Below are 18,771 nucleotides of genomic sequence, written 5' to 3' on the forward strand. Positions count from 1 at the left end.
AAACTTTTTTTTTTATCGCAAGTGGATTTATTGACTTAGTTGGTCAACTTCTCTTACCATTACACAATTTCACAGTATGATTACATTACACTGTCATGTACTGATAAAAGCTGGACATTAGTGAACATCTGTAAGTGCAAGTCAGGTCAGTCCAATCCAAATACATAATTTCCTAGAAACTTGAGATGCTATGCGAGATTTAAAGTGGTGCAGCATCTAAATAAAATGCTACGAGGCAAATATTACTTGTAGATTAAATTCTAAGTATATTAAGGTTAGACATTTCACCTCATTTCCTATCTAACCCAACTTCATCCCAATTTGTTAGCAACATAGTAATTAAATTAGACAGCAAAAAAATTAATCCCCCAAGCAGTATAGTTGAAAATGAATCTTGAAGGGCATTATGACTTGCAGTTTGGTGGGATCTAAATGTTCAACCAAGGGACAATCAAAGCTTTTTGCATCCTGAGACCTTCCAAACAAGCCTTTCGGCTCACACTTTACAGAACATTGGCCACGATTAATTTGGCATTGGTTACAGAACTGCCCATTTTCCAGATGAGTACAAGATGAAAGGAGAGAGCCTGGATAGCTCAGTCGGTAGAGCATCAGACTTTTAATCTGAGGGTCCAGGGTTCAAGTCCCTGTTCAGGTGTGTATGCCTTTTAAACAATGGCAATCTATGTTCTCTGTGCCATGCAAAACGTATGCTGTGAAGGATTTCCGCGATAAAAGTGAAAAAGGTCATTATCATCATTTCTCAAATTGTTGATGAGGAAACAAGTGATTCTGCAGTAAATAGCCATATTATTTGAACAAAAATACAAGAAACTCCACGCATAACGCAAGATAATTTATTGATTTAGCTGATGAACTTCTCTTCACATTTTACAAATTCACAGTATGACTGGATTATAATGCCATTACACAAGCATGACATTAGTGTACATCTGTAAATTAAGTGTACAGATGAAATTGAGTCTTGGAGGGTATGAATACTTATAGTGTACTAAGATCTCTATGATCAACCAAGGTGAAATAAACTTTTTTTTTTATCGCAAGTGGATTTATTGACTTAGTTGGTCAACTTCTCTTACCATTACACAATTTCACAGTATGATTACATTACACTGTCATGTACTGATAAAAGCTGGACATTAGTGAACATCTGTAAGTGCAAGTCAGGTCAGTCCAATCCAAATACATAATTTCCTAGAAACTTGAGATGCTATGCGAGATTTAAAGTGGTGCAGCATCTAAATAAAATGCTACGAGGCAAATATTACTTGTAGATTAAATTCTAAGTATATTAAGGTTAGACATTTCACCTCATTTCCTATCTAACCCAACTTCATCCCAATTTGTTAGCAACATAGTAATTAAATTAGACAGCAAAAAAATTAATCCCCCAAGCAGTATAGTTGAAAATGAATCTTGAAGGGCATTATGACTTGCAGTTTGGTGGGATCTAAATGTTCAACCAAGGGACAATCAAAGCTTTTTGCATCCTGAGACCTTCCAACCAAGCCTTTCGGCTCACACTTTACAAATTCACAGTATGACTGGATTATAATGCCATTACACAAGCATGACATTAGTGTACATCTGTAAATTAAGTGTAAAGATGAAATTGAGTCTTGAAGGGTATGAATACTTATAGTGTACTAAGATCTCTATGATCAACCAAGGTGAAATAAACTTTTTTTTTTATCGCATGTGGATTTATTGATTTAGTTGGTCAACTTCTCTTACTATTTTACAAATTCACAGTATGATTACATTACACTGTCATGTACTGATAAAAGCTGGACATTAGTGAACATCTGTAAGTGCAAGTCAGGTCAGTCCAATCCAAATACATAATTTCCTAGAAACTTGAGATTCTACGTGGGACTTAAAGTGGTGCAGCATCTAAATAAAATGCTACGAGGCAAATATTACTTGTAGATTAAATTCTAAGTATATTAAGGTTAGACATTTCACCTCATTTCCTATCTAACCCAACTTCATCCCAATTTGTTAGCAACATAGTAATTAAATTAGACAGCAAACAAATTAATCCCCCAAGCAGTATAGTTGAAAATAAATCTTGAAGGGCATTAAGACTTACAGTTTGGTGGGATCTAAATGTTCAACCAAGGGACAATCAAAGGTTTTTGCATCCTGAGACCTTCCAACCAAGCCTTTCGGCTCACACTTTACAGAACATTGGCCACGATTAAATTGGCATTGGTTACAGAACTGCCCATTTTCCAGATGAGTACAAGATAAAAAGAGAGCCTGGATAGCTCAGTCGGTAGAGCATCAGACTTTTAATCTGAGGGTCCAGGGTTCAAGTCCCTGTTCAGGCATGTATGCCTTTTAAACGATGGCAATCTATGTTCTCTGTGCCATGCAAAACGTATGCTGTGAAGGATTTCCGCGATAAAAGTGAAAAAGGTCATTATCATCATTTCTCAAATTGTTGATGAGGAAACAAGTGATTCTGCAGTAAATAGCCATATTATTTGAACAAAAATACAAGAAACTCCACGCATAACGCAAGATAATTTATTGATTTAGCTGATGAACTTCTCTTCACATTTTACAAATTCACAGTATGACTGGATTATAATGCCATTACACAAGCATGACATTAGTGTACATCTGTAAATTAAGTGTAAAGATGAAATTGAGTCTTGAAGGGTATGAATACTTATAGTGTACTAAGATCTCTATGATCAACCAAGGTGAAATAAACTTTTTTTTTTATCGCATGTGGATTTATTGATTTAGTTGGTCAACTTCTCTTACTATTTTACAAATTCACAGTATGATTACATTACACTGTCATGTACTGATAAAAGCTGGACATTAGTGAACATCTGTAAGTGCAAGTCAGGTCAGTCCAATCCAAATACATAATTTCCTAGAAACTTGAGATTCTACGTGGGACTTAAAGTGGTGCAGCATCTAAATAAAATGCTACGAGGCAAATATTACTTGTAGATTAAATTCTAAGTATATTAAGGTTAGACATTTCACCTCATTTCCTATCTAACCCAGCTTCATCCCAATTTGTTAGCAACATAGTAATTAAATTAGACAGCAAACAAATTAATCCCCCAAGCAGTATAGTTGAAAATGAATCTTGAAGGGCATTAAGACTTACAGTTTGGTGGGATCTAAATGTTCAACCAAGGGACAATCAAAGGTTTTTGCATCCTGAGACCTTCCAACCAAGCCTTTCGGCTCACACTTTACAGAACATTGGCCACGATTAAATTGGCATTGGTTACAGAACTGCCCATTTTCCAGATGAGTACAAGATGAAAGGAGAGAGCCTGAATAGCTCAGTCGGTAGAGCATCAGACTTTTAATCTGAGGGTCCAGGGTTCAAGTCCCTGTTCAGGCGTGTATGCCTTTTAAACGATGGCAATCTATGTTCTCTGTGCCATGCAAAACGTATGCTGTGAAGGATTTCCGCGATAAAAGTGAAAAAGGTCATTATCATCATTTCTCAAATTGTTGATGAGGAAACAAGTGATTCTGAAGTAAATAGCCATATTATTTGAACAAAAATACAAGAAACTCCACGCATAACGCAAGATAATTTATTGATTTAGCTGATGAACTTCTCTTCACATTTTACAAATTCACAGTATGACTGGATTATAATGCCATTACACAAGCATGACATTAGTGTACATCTGTAAATTAAGTGTACAGATGAAATTGAGTCTTGGAGGGTATGAATACTTATAGTGTACTAAGATCTCTATGATCAACCAAGGTGAAATAAACTTTTTTTTTATCGCATGTGGATTTATTGATTTAGTTGGTCAACTTCTCTTACTATTTTACAAATTCACAGTATGATTACATTACACTGTCATGTACTGATAAAAGCTGGACATTAGTGAACATCTGTAAGTGCAAGTCAGGTCAGTCCAATCCAAATACATAATTTCCTAGAAACTTGAGATGCTATGTGGGACTTAAAGTGGTGCAGCATCTAAATAAAATGCTACGAGGCAAATATTACTTGTAGATTAAATTCTAAGTATATTAAGGTTAGACATTTCACCTCATTTCCTATCTAACCCAACTTCATCCCAATTTGTTAGCAACATAGTAATTAAATTAGACAGCAAACAAATTAATCCCCCAAGCAGTATAGTTGAAAATGAATCTTGAAGGGCATTAAGACTTACAGTTTGGTGGGATCTAAATGTTTAACCAAGGGACAATCAAAGGTTTTTGCATCCTGAGACCTTCCAACCAAGCCTTTCGGCTCACACTTTACAGAACATTGGCCACGATTAAATTGGCATTGGTTACAGAACTGCCCATTTTCCAGATGAGTACAAGATAAAAAGAGAGCCTGGATAGCTCAGTCGGTAGAGCATCAGACTTTTAATCTGAGGGTCCAGGGTTCAAGTCCCTGTTCAGGCGTGTATGCCTTTTAAACGATGGCAATCTATGTTCTCTGTGCCATGCAAAACGTATGCTGTGAAGGATTTCCGCGATAAAAGTGAAAAAGGTCATTATCATCATTTCTCAAATTGTTGATGAGGAAACAAGTGATTCTGCAGTAAATAGCCATATTATTTGAATAAAAATACAAGAAACTCCACGCATAACGCAAGATAATTTATTGATTTAGCTGATGAACTTCTCTTCACATTTTACAAATTCACAGTATGACTGGATTATAATGCCATTACACAAGCATGACATTAGTGTACATCTGTAAATTAAGTGTAAAGATGAAATTGAGTCTTGAAGGGTATGAATACTTATAGTGTACTAAGATCTCTATGATCAACCAAGGTGAAATAAACTTTTTTTTTATCGCATGTGGATTTATTGATTTAGTTGGTCAACTTCTCTTACTATTTTACAAATTCACAGTATGATTACATTACACTGTCATGTACTGATAAAAGCTGGACATTAGTGAACATCTGTAAGTGCAAGTCAGGTCAGTCCAATCCAAATACATAATTTCCTAGAAACTTGAGATGCTATGTGGGACTTAAAGTGGTGCAGCATCTAAATAAAATGCTACGAGGCAAATATTACTTGTAGATTAAATTCTAAGTATATTAAGGTTAGACATTTCACCTCATTTCCTATCTAACCCAACTTCATCCCAATTTGTTAGCAACATAGTAATTAAATTAGACAGCAAACAAATTAATCCCCCAAGCAGTATAGTTGAAAATGAATCTTGAAGGGCATTAAGACTTACAGTTTGGTGGGATCTAAATGTTTAACCAAGGGACAATCAAAGCTTTTTGCATCCTGAGACCTTCCAACCAAGCCTTTCGGCTCACACTTTACAGAACATTGGCAACGATTAAATTGGCATTGGTTACATAACTGCCCATTTTCCAGATGAGTACAAGATAAAAAGAGAGCCTGGATAGCTCAGTCGGTAGAGCATCAGACTTTTAATCTGAGGGTCCAGAATTCAAGTCCCTGTTCAGGCGTGTATGCCTTTTAAACGATGGCAATCTATGTTCTCTGTGCCATGCAAAACGTATGCTGTGAAGGATTTCCGCGATAAAAGTGAAAAAGGTCATTATCATCATTTCTCAAATTGTTGATGAGGAAACAAGTGATTCTGAAGTAAATAGCCATATTATTTGAACAAAAATACAAGAAACTCCACGCATAACGCAAGATAATTTATTGATTTAGCTGATGAACTTCTCTTCACATTTTACAAATTCACAGTATGACTGGATTATAATGCCATTACACAAGCATGACATTAGTGTACATCTGTAAATTAAGTGTACAGATGAAATTGAGTCTTGGAGGGTATGAATACTTATAGTGTACTAAGATCTCTATGATCAACCAAGGTGAAATAAACTTTTTTTTTTATCGCAAGTGGATTTATTGATTTAGTTGGTCAACTTCTCTTACTATTTTACAAATTCACAGTATGATTACATTACACTGTCATGTACTGATAAAAGCTGGACATTAGTGAACATCTGTAAGTGCAAGTCAGGTCAGTCCAATCCAAATACATAATTTCCTAGAAACTTGAGATGCTATGTGGGACTTAAAGTGGTGCAGCATCTAAATAAAATGCTACGAGGCAAATATTACTTGTAGATTAAATTCTAAGTATATTAAGGTTAGACATTTCACCTCATTTCCTATCTAACCCAACTTCATCCCAATTTGTTAGCAACATAATAATTAAATTAGACAGCAAACAAATTAATCCCCCAAGCAGTATAGTTGAAATTAAGACTTACAGTTTGGTGGGATCTAAATGTTCAACCAAGGGACAATCAAAGGTTTTTGCATCCTGAGACCTTCCAACCAAGCCTTTCGGCTCACACTTTACAGAACATTGGCCACGATTAAATTGGCATTGGTTACAGAACTGCCCATTTTCCAGATGAGTACAAGATAAAAAGAGAGCCTGGATAGCTCAGTCGGTAGAGCATCAGACTTTTAATCTGAGGGTCCAGGGTTCAAGTCCCTGTTCAGGCGTGTATGCCTTTTAAACGATGGCAATCTATGTTCTCTGTGCCATGCAAAACGTATGCTGTGAAGGATTTCCGCGATAAAAGTGAAAAAGGTCATTATCATCATTTCTCAAATTGTTGATGAGGAAACAAGTGATTCTGCAGTAAATAGCCATATTATTTGAACAAAAATACAAGAAACTCCACGCATAACGCAAGATAATTTATTCATTTAGCTGATGAACTTCTCTTCACATTTTACAAATTCACAGTATGACTGGATTATAATGCCATTACACAAGCATGACATTAGTGTACATCTGTAAATTAAGTGTACAGATGAAATTGAGTCTTGAAGGGTATGAATACTTATAGTGTACTAAGATCTCTATGATCAACCAAGGTGAAATAAACTTTTTTTTTTATCGCATGTGGATTTATTGATTTAGTTGGTCAACTTCTCTTACTATTTCACAAATTCACAGTATGATTACATTACACTGTCATGTACTGATAAAAGCTGGACATTAGTGAACATCTGTAAGTGCAAGCCAGGTCAGTCCAATCCAAATACATAATTTCCAAGAAACTTGAGATGCTATGTGGGACTTAAAGTGGTGCAGTATCTAAACAAAATGCTACGAGGCAAATATTACTTGTAGATTAAATTCTAAGTATATTAAGGTTAGACATTTCACCTCATTTCCTATCTAACCCAACTTCATCCCAATTTGTTAGCAACATAGTAATTAAATTAGACAGCAAACAAATTAATCCCCCAAGCAGTATAGTTGAAAATGAATCTTGAAGGGCAATAAGACTTACAGTTTGGTGGGATCTAAATGTTAACCAAGGGACAATCAAAGCTTTTTGCATCCTGAGACCTTCCAACCAAGCCTTTCGGCTCACACTTTACAGAACATTGGCCACGATTAAATTGGCATTGGTTACAGAACTGCCCATTTTCCAGATGAGTACAAGATAAAAAGAGAGCCTGGATAGCTCAGTCGGTAGAGCATCAGACTTTTAATCTGAGGGTCCAGGGTTCAAGTCCCTGTTCAGGCGTGTATGCCTTTTAAACGATGGCAATCTATGTTCTCTGTGCCATGCAAAACGTATGCTGTGAAGGATTTCCGCGATAAAAGTGAAAAAGGTCATTATCATCATTTCTCAAATTGTTGATGAGAAAACAAGTGATTCTGCAGTAAATAGCCATATTATTTGAACAAAAATACAAGAAACTCCACGCATAACGCAAGATAATTTATTGATTTAGCTGATGAACTTCTCTTCACATTTTACAAATTCACAGTATGACTGGATTATAATGCCATTACACAAGCATGACATTAGTGTACATCTGTAAATTAAGTGTACAGATAAAATTGAGTCTTGGAGGGTATGAATACTTATAGTGTACTAAGATCTCTATGATCAACCAAGGTGAAATAAACTTTTTTTTTTATCGCAAGTGGATTTATTGACTTAGTTGGTCAACTTCTCTTACTATTTTACAAATTCACAGTATGATTACATTACACTGTCATGTACTGATAAAAGCTGGACATTAGTGAACATCTGTAAGTGCAAGTCAGGTCAGTCCAATCCAAATACATAATTTCCTAGAAACTTGCGATGCTATGTGGGACTTAAAGTGGTGCAGCATCTAAATAAAATGCTACGAGGCAAATATTACTTGTAGATTAAATTCTAAGTATATTAAGGTTAGACATTTCACCTCATTTCCTATCTAACCCAACTTCATCCCAATTTGTTAGCAACATAATAATTAAATTAGACAGCAAACAAATTAATCCCCCAAGCAGTATAGTTGAAAATGAATCTTGAAGGGCATTAAGACTTACAGTTTGGTGGGATCTAAATGTTCAACCAAGGGACAATCAAAGGTTTTTGCATCCTGAGACCTTCCAACCAAGCCTTTCGGCTCACACTTTACAGAACATTGGCCACGATTAAATTGGCATTGGTTACAGAACTGCCCATTTTCCAGATGAGTACAAGATAAAAAGAGAGCCTGGATAGCTCAGTCGGTAGAGCATCAGACTTTTAATCTGAGGGTCCAGGGTTCAAGTCCCTGTTCAGGCGTGTATGCCTTTTAAACGATGGCAATCTATGTTCTCTGTGCCATGCAAAACGTATGCTGTGAAGGATTTCCGCGATAAAAGTGAAAAAGGTCATTATCATCATTTCTCAAATTGTTGATGAGGAAACAAGTGATTCTGCAGTAAATAGCCATATTATTTGAACAAAAATACAAGAAACTCCACGCATAACGCAAGATAATTTATTCATTTAGCTGATGAACTTCTCTTCACATTTTACAAATTCACAGTATGACTGGATTATAATGCCATTACACAAGCATGACATTAGTGTACATCTGTAAATTAAGTGTACAGATGAAATTGAGTCTTGAAGGGTATGAATACTTATAGTGTACTAAGATCTCTATGATCAACCAAGGTGAAATAAACTTTTTTTTTTATCGCATGTGGATTTATTGATTTAGTTGGTCAACTTCTCTTACTATTTCACAAATTCACAGTATGATTACATTACACTGTCATGTACTGATAAAAGCTGGACATTAGTGAACATCTGTAAGTGCAAGCCAGGTCAGTCCAATCCAAATACATAATTTCCAAGAAACTTGAGATGCTATGTGGGACTTAAAGTGGTGCAGTATCTAAACAAAATGCTACGAGGCAAATATTACTTGTAGATTAAATTCTAAGTATATTAAGGTTAGACATTTCACCTCATTTCCTATCTAACCCAACTTCATCCCAATTTGTTAGCAACATAGTAATTAAATTAGACAGCAAAAAAATTAATCCCCCAAGCAGTATAGTTGAAAATGAATCTTGAAGGGCAATAAGACTTACAGTTTGGTGGGATCTAAATGTTAACCAAGGGACAATCAAAGCTTTTTGCATCCTGAGACCTTCCAACCAAGCCTTTCGGCTCACACTTTACAGAACATTGGCCACGATTAAATTGGCATTGGTTACAGAACTGCCCATTTTCCAGATGAGTACAAGATAAAAAGAGAGCCTGGATAGCTCAGTCGGTAGAGCATCAGACTTTTAATCTGAGGGTCCAGGGTTCAAGTCCCTGTTCAGGCGTGTATGCCTTTTAAACGATGGCAATCTATGTTCTCTGTGCCATGCAAAACGTATGCTGTGAAGGATTTCCGCGATAAAAGTGAAAAAGGTCATTATCATCATTTCTCAAATTGTTGATGAGGAAACAAGTGATTCTGCAGTAAATAGCCATATTATTTGAACAAAAATACAAGAAACTCCACGCATAACGCAAGATAATTTATTCATTTAGCTGATGAACTTCTCTTCACATTTTACAAATTCACAGTATGACTGGATTATAATGCCATTACACAAGCATGACATTAGTGTACATCTGTAAATTAAGTGTACAGATGAAATTGAGTCTTGAAGGGTATGAATACTTATAGTGTACTAAGATCTCTATGATCAACCAAGGTGAAATAAACTTTTTTTTTTATCGCATGTGGATTTATTGATTTAGTTGGTCAACTTCTCTTACTATTTCACAAATTCACAGTATGATTACATTACACTGTCATGTACTGATAAAAGCTGGACATTAGTGAACATCTGTAAGTGCAAGCCAGGTCAGTCCAATCCAAATACATAATTTCCAAGAAACTTGAGATGCTATGTGGGACTTAAAGTGGTGCAGTATCTAAACAAAATGCTACGAGGCAAATATTACTTGTAGATTAAATTCTAAGTATATTAAGGTTAGACATTTCACCTCATTTCCTATCTAACCCAACTTCATCCCAATTTGTTAGCAACATAGTAATTAAATTAGACAGCAAAAAAATTAATCCCCCAAGCAGTATAGTTGAAAATGAATCTTGAAGGGCAATAAGACTTACAGTTTGGTGGGATCTAAATGTTAACCAAGGGACAATCAAAGCTTTTTGCATCCTGAGACCTTCCAACCAAGCCTTTCGGCTCACACTTTACAGAACATTGGCCACGATTAAATTGGCATTGGTTACAGAACTGCCCATTTTCCAGATGAGTACAAGATAAAAAGAGAGCCTGGATAGCTCAGTCGGTAGAGCATCAGACTTTTAATCTGAGGGTCCAGGGTTCAAGTCCCTGTTCAGGCGTGTATGCCTTTTAAACGATGGCAATCTATGTTCTCTGTGCCATGCAAAACGTATGCTGTGAAGGATTTCCGCGATAAAAGTGAAAAAGGTCATTATCATCATTTCTCAAATTGTTGATGAGAAAACAAGTGATTCTGCAGTAAATAGCCATATTATTTGAACAAAAATACAAGAAACTCCACGCATAACGCAAGATAATTTATTGATTTAGCTGATGAACTTCTCTTCACATTTTACAAATTCACAGTATGACTGGATTATAATGCCATTACACAAGCATGACATTAGTGTACATCTGTAAATTAAGTGTACAGATGAAATTGAGTCTTGGAGGGTATGAATACTTATAGTGTACTAAGATCTCTATTATCAACCAAGGTGAAATAAACTTTTTTTTTTATCGCAAGTGGATTTATTGACTTAGTTGGTCAACTTCTCTTACTATTTTACAAATTCACAGTATGATTACATTACACTGTCATGTACTGATAAAAGCTGGACATTAGTGAACATCTGTAAGTGCAAGTCAGGTCAGTCCAATCCAAATACATAATTTCCTAGAAACTTGCGATGCTATGTGGGACTTAAAGTGGTGCAGCATCTAAATAAAATGCTACGAGGCAAATATTACTTGTAGATTAAATTCTAAGTATATTAAGGTTAGACATTTCACCTCATTTCCTATCTAACCCAACTTCATCCCAATTTGTTAGCAACATAATAATTAAATTAGACAGCAAACAAATTAATCCCCCAAGCAGTATAGTTGAAAATGAATCTTGAAGGGCATTAAGACTTACAGTTTGGTGGGATCTAAATGTTCAACCAAGGGACAATCAAAGGTTTTTGCATCCTGAGACCTTCCAACCAAGCCTTTCGGCTCACACTTTACAGAACATTGGCCACGATTAAATTGGCATTGGTTACAGAACTGCCCATTTTCCAGATGAGTACAAGATAAAAAGAGAGCCTGGATAGCTCAGTCGGTAGAGCATCAGACTTTTAATCTGAGGGTCCAGAATTCAAGTCCCTGTTCAGGCGTGTATGCCTTTTAAACGATGGCAATCTATGTTCTCTGTGCCATGCAAAACGTATGCTGTGAAGGATTTCCGCGATAAAAGTGAAAAAGGTCATTATCATCATTTCTCAAATTGTTGATGAGGAAACAAGTGATTCTGCAGTAAATAGCCATATTATTTGAACAAAAATACAAGAAACTCCACGCATAACGCAAGATAATTTATTCATTTAGCTGATGAACTTCTCTTCACATTTTACAAATTCACAGTATGACTGGATTATAATGCCATTACACAAGCATGACATTAGTGTACATCTGTAAATTAAGTGTACAGATGAAATTGAGTCTTGGAGGGTATGAATACTTATAGTGTACTAAGATCTCTATGATCAACCAAGGTGAAATAAACTTTTTTTTTTATCGCAAGTGGATTTATTGACTTAGTTGGTCAACTTCTCTTACTATTTTACAAATTCACAGTATGATTACATTACACTGTCATGTACTGATAAAAGCTGGACATTAGTGAACATCTGTAAGTGCAAGTCAGGTCAGTCCAATCCAAATACATAATTTCCTAGAAACTTGCGATGCTATGTGGGACTTAAAGTGGTGCAGCATCTAAATAAAATGCTACGAGGCAAATATTACTTGTAGATTAAATTCTAAGTATATTAAGGTTAGACATTTCACCTCATTTCCTATCTAACCCAACTTCATCCCAATTTGTTAGCAACATAGTAATTAAATTAGATAGCAAACAAATTAATCCCCCAAGCAGTATAGTTGAAAATGAATCTTGAAGGGCATTAAGACTTACAGTTTGGTGGGATCTAAATGTTTAACCAAGGGACAATCAAAGGTTTTTGCATCCTGAGACCTTCCAACCAAGCCTTTCGGCTCACACTTTACAGAACATTGGCCACGATTAAATTGGCATTGGTTACAGAACTGCCCATTTTCCAGATGAGTACAAGATAAAAAGAGAGCCTGGATAGCTCAGTCGGTAGAGCATCAGACTTTTAATCTGAGGGTCCAGGGTTCAAGTCCCTGTTCAGGCGTGTATGCCTTTTAAACGATGGCAATCTATGTTCTCTGTGCCATGCAAAACGTATGCTGTGAAGGATTTCCGCGATAAAAGTGAAAAAGGTCATTATCATCATTTCTCAAATTGTTGATGAGGAAACAAGTGATTCTGCAGTAAATAGCCATATTATTTGAACAAAAATACAAGAAACTCCACGCATAACGCAAGATAATTTATTGATTTAGCTGATGAACTTCTCTTCACATTTTACAAATTCACAGTATGACTGGATTATAATGCCATTACACAAGCATGACATTAGTGTACATCTGTAAATTAAGTGTAAAGATGAAATTGAGTCTTGAAGGGTATGAATACTTATAGTGTACTAAGATCTCTATGATCAACCAAGGTGAAATAAACTTTTTTTTTTATCGCATGTGGATTTATTGATTTAGTTGGTCAACTTCTCTTACTATTTTACAAATTCACAGTATGATTACATTACACTGTCATGTACTGATAAAAGCTGGACATTAGTGAACATCTGTAAGTGCAAGTCAGGTCAGTCCAATCCAAATACATAATTTCCTAGAAACTTGAGATGCTATGTGGGACTTAAAGTGGTGCAGCATCTAAATAAAATGCTACGAGGCAAATATTACTTGTAGATTAAATTCTAAGTATATTAAGGTTAGACATTTCACCTCATTTCCTATCTAACCCAACTTCATCCCAATTTGTTAGCAACATAGTAATTAAATTAGACAGCAAACAAATTAATCCCCCAAGCAGTATAGTTGAAAATGAATCTTGAAGGGCATTAAGACTTACAGTTTGGTGGGATCTAAATGTTTAACCAAGGGACAATCAAAGGTTTTTGCATCCTGAGACCTTCCAACCAAGCCTTTCGGCTCACACTTTACAGAACATTGGCCACGATTAAATTGGCATTGGTTACAGAACTGCCCATTTTCCAGATGAGTACAAGATAAAAAGAGAGCCTGGATAGCTCAGTCGGTAGAGCATCAGACTTTTAATCTGAGGGTCCAGGGTTCAAGTCCCTGTTCAGGCGTGTATGCCTTTTAAACGATGGCAATCTATGTTCTCTGTGCCATGCAAAACGTATGCTGTGAAGGATTTCCGCGATAAAAGTGAAAAAGGTCATTATCATCATTTCTCAAATTGTTGATGAGAAAACAAGTGATTCTGCAGTAAATAGCCATATTATTTGAACAAAAATACAAGAAACTCCACGCATAACGCAAGATAATTTATTGATTTAGCTGATGAACTTCTCTTCACATTTTACAAATTCACAGTATGACTGGATTATAATGCCATTACACAAGCATGACATTAGTGTACATCTGTAAATTAAGTGTAAAGATGAAATTGAGTCTTGGAGGGTATGAATACTTATAGTGTACTAAGATCTCTATGATCAACCAAGGTGAAATAAATTTTTTTTGTTATCGCATGTGGATTTATTGATTTAGTTGGTCAACTTCTCTTACTATTTTACAAATTCACAGTATGATTACATTACACTGTCATGTACTGATAAAAGCTGGACATTAGTGAACATCTGTAAGTGCAAGTCAGGTCAGTCCAATCCAAATACATAATTTCCTAGAAACTTGCGATGCTATGTGGGACTTAAAGTGGTGCAGCATCTAAATAAAATGCTACGAGGCAAATATTACTTGTAGATTAAATTCTAAGTATATTAAGGTTAGACATTTCACCTCATTTCCTATCTAACCCAACTTCATCCCAATTTGTTAGCAACATAGTAATTAAATTAGATAGCAAACAAATTAATCCCCCAAGCAGTATAGTTGAAAATGAATCTTGAAGGGCATTAAGACTTACAGTTTGGTGGGATCTAAATGTTTAACCAAGGGACAATCAAAGGTTTTTGCATCCTGAGACCTTCCAACCAAGCCTTTCGGCTCACACTTTACAGAACATTGGCCACGATTAAATTGGCATTGGTTACAGAACTGCCCATTTTCCAGATGAGTACAAGATAAAAAGAGAGCCTGGATAGCTCAGTCGGTAGAGCATCAGACTTTTAATCTGAGGGTCCAGGGTTCAAGTCCCTGTTCAGGCGTGTATGCCTTTTAAACGATGGCAATCTATGTTCTCTGTGCCATGCAAAACGTATGCTGTGAAGGATTTCCGCGATAAAAGTGAAAAAGGTCATTATCATCATTTCTCAAATTGTTGATGAGGAAACAAGTGATTCTGCAGTAAATAGCCATATTATTTGAACAAAAATACAAGAAACTCCACGCATAACGCAAGATAATTTATTGATTTAGCTGATGAACTTCTCTTCACATTTTACAAATTCACAGTATGACTGGATTATAATGCCATTACACAAGCATGACATTAGTGTACATCTGTAAATTAAGTGTAAAGATGAAATTGAGTCTTGGAGGGTATGAATACTTATAGTGTACTAAGATCTCTATGATCAACCAAGGTGAAATAAACTTTTTTTTTTATCGCATGTGGATTTATTGATTTAGTTGGTCAACTTCTCTTACTATTTTACAAATTCACAGTATGATTACATTACACTGTCATGTACTGATAAAAGCTGGACATTAGTGAACATCTGTAAGTGCAAGTCAGGTCAGTCCAATCCAAATACATAATTTCCTAGAAACTTGCGATGCTATGTGGGACTTAAAGTGGTGCAGCATCTAAATAAAATGCTACGAGGCAAATATTACTTGTAGATTAAATTCTAAGTATATTAAGGTTAGACATTTCACCTCATTTCCTATCTAACCCAACTTCATCCCAATTTGTTAGCAACATAATAATTAAATTAGACAGCAAACAAATTAATCCCCCAAGCAGTATAGTTGAAATTAAGACTTACAGTTTGGTGGGATCTAAATGTTCAACCAAGGGACAATCAAAGGTTTTTGCATCCTGAGACCTTCCAACCAAGCCTTTCGGCTCACACTTTACAGAACATTGGCCACGATTAAATTGGCATTGGTTACAGAACTGCCCATTTTCCAGATGAGTACAAGATAAAAAGAGAGCCTGGATAGCTCAGTCGGTAGAGCATCAGACTTTTAATCTGAGGGTCCAGGGTTCAAGTCCCTGTTCAGGCATGTATGCCTTTTAAACGATGGCAATCTATGTTCTCTGTGCCATGCAAAACGTATGCTGTGAAGGATTTCCGCGATAAAAGTGAAAAAGGTCATTATCATCATTTCTCAAATTGTTGATGAGGAAACAAGTGATTCTGCAGTAAATAGCCATATTATTTGAACAAAAATACAAGAAACTCCACGCATAACGCAAGATAATTTATTCATTTAGCTGATGAACTTCTCTTCACATTTTACAAATTCACAGTATGACTGGATTATAATGCCATTACACAAGCATGACATTAGTGTACATCTGTAAATTAAGTGTACAGATGAAATTGAGTCTTGAAGGGTATGAATACTTATAGTGTACTAAGATCTCTATGATCAACCAAGGTGAAATAAACTTTTTTTTTTATCGCATGTGGATTTATTGATTTAGTTGGTCAACTTCTCTTACTATTTCACAAATTCACAGTATGATTACATTACACTGTCATGTACTGATAAAAGCTGGACATTAGTGAACATCTGTAAGTGCAAGCCAGGTCAGTCCAATCCAAATACATAATTTCCAAGAAACTTGAGATGCTATGTGGGACTTAAAGTGGTGCAGTATCTAAACAAAATGCTACGAGGCAAATATTACTTGTAGATTAAATTCTAAGTATATTAAGGTTAGACATTTCACCTCATTTCCTATCTAACCCAACTTCATCCCAATTTGTTAGCAACATAGTAATTAAATTAGACAGCAAAAAAATTAATCCCCCAAGCAGTATAGTTGAAAATGAATCTTGAAGGGCAATAAGACTTACAGTTTGGTGGGATCTAAATGTTAACCAAGGGACAATCAAAGCTTTTTGCATCCTGAGACCTTCCAACCAAGCCTTTCGGCTCACACTTTACAGAACATTGGCCACGATTAAATTGGCATTGGTTACAGAACTGCCCATTTTCCAGATGAGTACAAGATAAAAAGAGAGCCTGGATAGCTCAGTCGGTAGAGCATCAGACTTTTAATCTGAGGGTCCAGGGTTCAAGTCCCTGTTCAGGCGTGTATGCCTTTTAAACGATGGCAATCTATGTTCTCTGTGCCATGCAAAACGTATGCTGTGAAGGATTTCCGCGATAAAAGTGAAAAAGGTCATTATCATCATTTCTCAAATTGTTGATGAGAAAACAAGTGATTCTGCAGTAAATAGCCATATTATTTGAACAAAAATACAAGAAACTCAACGCATAACGCAAGATAATTTATTGATTTAGCTGATGAACTTCTCTTCACATTTTACAAATTCACAGTATGACTGGATTATAATGCCATTACACAAGCATGACATTAGTGTACATCTGTAAATTAAGTGTACAGATGAAATTGAGTCTTGGAGGGTATGAATACTTATAGTGTACTAAGATCTCTATGATCAACCAAGGTGAAATAAACTTTTTTTTTTATCGCAAGTGGATTTATTGACTTAGTTGGTCAACTTCTCTTACTATTTTACAAATTCACAGTATGATTACATTACACTGTCATGTACTGATAAAAGCTGGACATTAGTGAACATCTGTAAGTGCAAGTCAGGTCAGTCCAATCCAAATACATAATTTCCTAGAAACTTGCGATGCTATGTGGGACTTAAAGTGGTGCAGCATCTAAATAAAATGCTACGGGGCAAATATTACTTGTAGATTAAATTCTAAGTATATTAAGGTTAGACATTTCACCTCATTTCCTATCTAACCCAACTTCATCCCAATTTGTTAGCAACATAATAATTAAATTAGACAGCAAACAAATTAATCCCCCAAGCAGTATAGTTGTAAATGAATGTTGAAGGGCATTAAGACTTACAGTTTGGTGGGATCTAAATGTTCAACCAAGGGACAATCAAAGGTTTTTGCATCCTGAGACCTTCCAACCAAGCCTTTCGGCTCACACTTTACAGAACATTGGCCACGATTAAATTGGCATTGGTTACAGAACTGCCCATTTTCCAGATGAGTACAAGATAAAAAGAGAGCCTGGATAGCTCAGTCGGTAGAGCATCAGAATTTTAATCTGAGGGTCCAGGGTTCAAGTCCCTGTTCAAGCATGTATGCCTTTTAAACGATGACAATCTATATTCTCTGTGCCATGCAAAACGTATGCTGTGAAGGATTTCCGCGATAAAAGTGAAAAAGGTCATTATCATCATTTATCAAATTGTTGATGAGGAAACAAGTGATTCTGCAGTAAATAGCCATATTATTTGAACAAAAATACAAGAAACTCCACGCATAACGCAAGATAATTTATTGATTTAGCTGATGAACTTCTCTTCACATTTTAGAAATTCACAGTATGACTGGATTATAATGCCATTACACAAGCATGACATTAGTGTACATCTGTAAATTAAGTGTACAGATGAAATGGAGTCTTGAAGGGTATGAATACTTATAGTGTACTAAGATCTCTATGATCAACCAAGGTGAAATAAACTTTTTTTTTTATCGCAAGTGGATTTATTGACTTAGTTGGTCAACTTCTCTTACTATTTTACAAATTCACAGTATGATTACATTACACTGTCATGTACTGATAAAAGCTGGACATTAGTGAACATCTGTAAGTGCAAGTCAGGTCAGTCCAATCCAAATACATAATTTCCTAGAAACTTGCGATGCTATGTGGGACTTAAAGTGGTGCAGCATCTAAATAAAATGCTACGGGGCAAATATTACTTGTAGATTAAATTCTAAGTATATTAAGGTTAGACATTTCACCTCATTTCCTATCTAACCCAACTTCATCCCAATTTGTTAGCAACATAATAATTAAATTAGACAGCAAACAAATTAATCCCCCAAGCAGTATAGTTGTAAATGAATGTTGAAGGGCATTAAGACTTACAGTTTGGTGGGATCTAAATGTTCAACCAAGGGACAATCAA

The 18,771-nt window shown here is 35.6% G+C and overlaps 13 non-coding genes across 13 annotated transcripts; all 13 read left to right on the forward strand.

Moving 5' to 3' along the window:
* Positions 1–2,281: 2,281 nt before the first annotated feature.
* On the forward strand, positions 2,282–2,354 carry TRNAK-UUU (transfer RNA lysine (anticodon UUU)). The gene has a single exon. It is a non-coding gene; the product is annotated as a tRNA-Lys (tRNA).
* Positions 2,355–3,324: 970 nt separating this feature from the next.
* On the forward strand, positions 3,325–3,397 carry TRNAK-UUU (transfer RNA lysine (anticodon UUU)). Its single transcript has one exon. It is a non-coding gene; the product is annotated as a tRNA-Lys (tRNA).
* A 967-nt stretch (positions 3,398–4,364) lies between these two features.
* TRNAK-UUU (transfer RNA lysine (anticodon UUU)) lies at positions 4,365–4,437 on the forward strand. Its single transcript has one exon. It is a non-coding gene; the product is annotated as a tRNA-Lys (tRNA).
* Positions 4,438–6,428: 1,991 nt separating this feature from the next.
* Positions 6,429–6,501, forward strand: TRNAK-UUU (transfer RNA lysine (anticodon UUU)). Its single transcript has one exon. It is a non-coding gene; the product is annotated as a tRNA-Lys (tRNA).
* Positions 6,502–7,468: 967 nt separating this feature from the next.
* On the forward strand, positions 7,469–7,541 carry TRNAK-UUU (transfer RNA lysine (anticodon UUU)). Its single transcript has one exon. It is a non-coding gene; the product is annotated as a tRNA-Lys (tRNA).
* Positions 7,542–8,509: 968 nt separating this feature from the next.
* Positions 8,510–8,582, forward strand: TRNAK-UUU (transfer RNA lysine (anticodon UUU)). The gene has a single exon. It is a non-coding gene; the product is annotated as a tRNA-Lys (tRNA).
* Positions 8,583–9,549: 967 nt separating this feature from the next.
* On the forward strand, positions 9,550–9,622 carry TRNAK-UUU (transfer RNA lysine (anticodon UUU)). The gene has a single exon. It is a non-coding gene; the product is annotated as a tRNA-Lys (tRNA).
* Positions 9,623–10,589: 967 nt separating this feature from the next.
* TRNAK-UUU (transfer RNA lysine (anticodon UUU)) lies at positions 10,590–10,662 on the forward strand. Its single transcript has one exon. It is a non-coding gene; the product is annotated as a tRNA-Lys (tRNA).
* A 2,009-nt stretch (positions 10,663–12,671) lies between these two features.
* TRNAK-UUU (transfer RNA lysine (anticodon UUU)) lies at positions 12,672–12,744 on the forward strand. Its single transcript has one exon. It is a non-coding gene; the product is annotated as a tRNA-Lys (tRNA).
* Positions 12,745–13,712: 968 nt separating this feature from the next.
* Positions 13,713–13,785, forward strand: TRNAK-UUU (transfer RNA lysine (anticodon UUU)). Its single transcript has one exon. It is a non-coding gene; the product is annotated as a tRNA-Lys (tRNA).
* A 968-nt stretch (positions 13,786–14,753) lies between these two features.
* On the forward strand, positions 14,754–14,826 carry TRNAK-UUU (transfer RNA lysine (anticodon UUU)). Its single transcript has one exon. It is a non-coding gene; the product is annotated as a tRNA-Lys (tRNA).
* A 951-nt stretch (positions 14,827–15,777) lies between these two features.
* TRNAK-UUU (transfer RNA lysine (anticodon UUU)) lies at positions 15,778–15,850 on the forward strand. The gene has a single exon. It is a non-coding gene; the product is annotated as a tRNA-Lys (tRNA).
* A 967-nt stretch (positions 15,851–16,817) lies between these two features.
* On the forward strand, positions 16,818–16,890 carry TRNAK-UUU (transfer RNA lysine (anticodon UUU)). Its single transcript has one exon. It is a non-coding gene; the product is annotated as a tRNA-Lys (tRNA).
* The last annotated feature ends 1,881 nt before the right edge of the window (positions 16,891–18,771 follow it).

The sequence above is a fragment of the Mixophyes fleayi genome, chromosome 1, assembly GCF_038048845.1.
Source record: "Mixophyes fleayi isolate aMixFle1 chromosome 1, aMixFle1.hap1, whole genome shotgun sequence".
NCBI lineage: Eukaryota > Metazoa > Chordata > Amphibia > Anura > Limnodynastidae > Mixophyes > Mixophyes fleayi.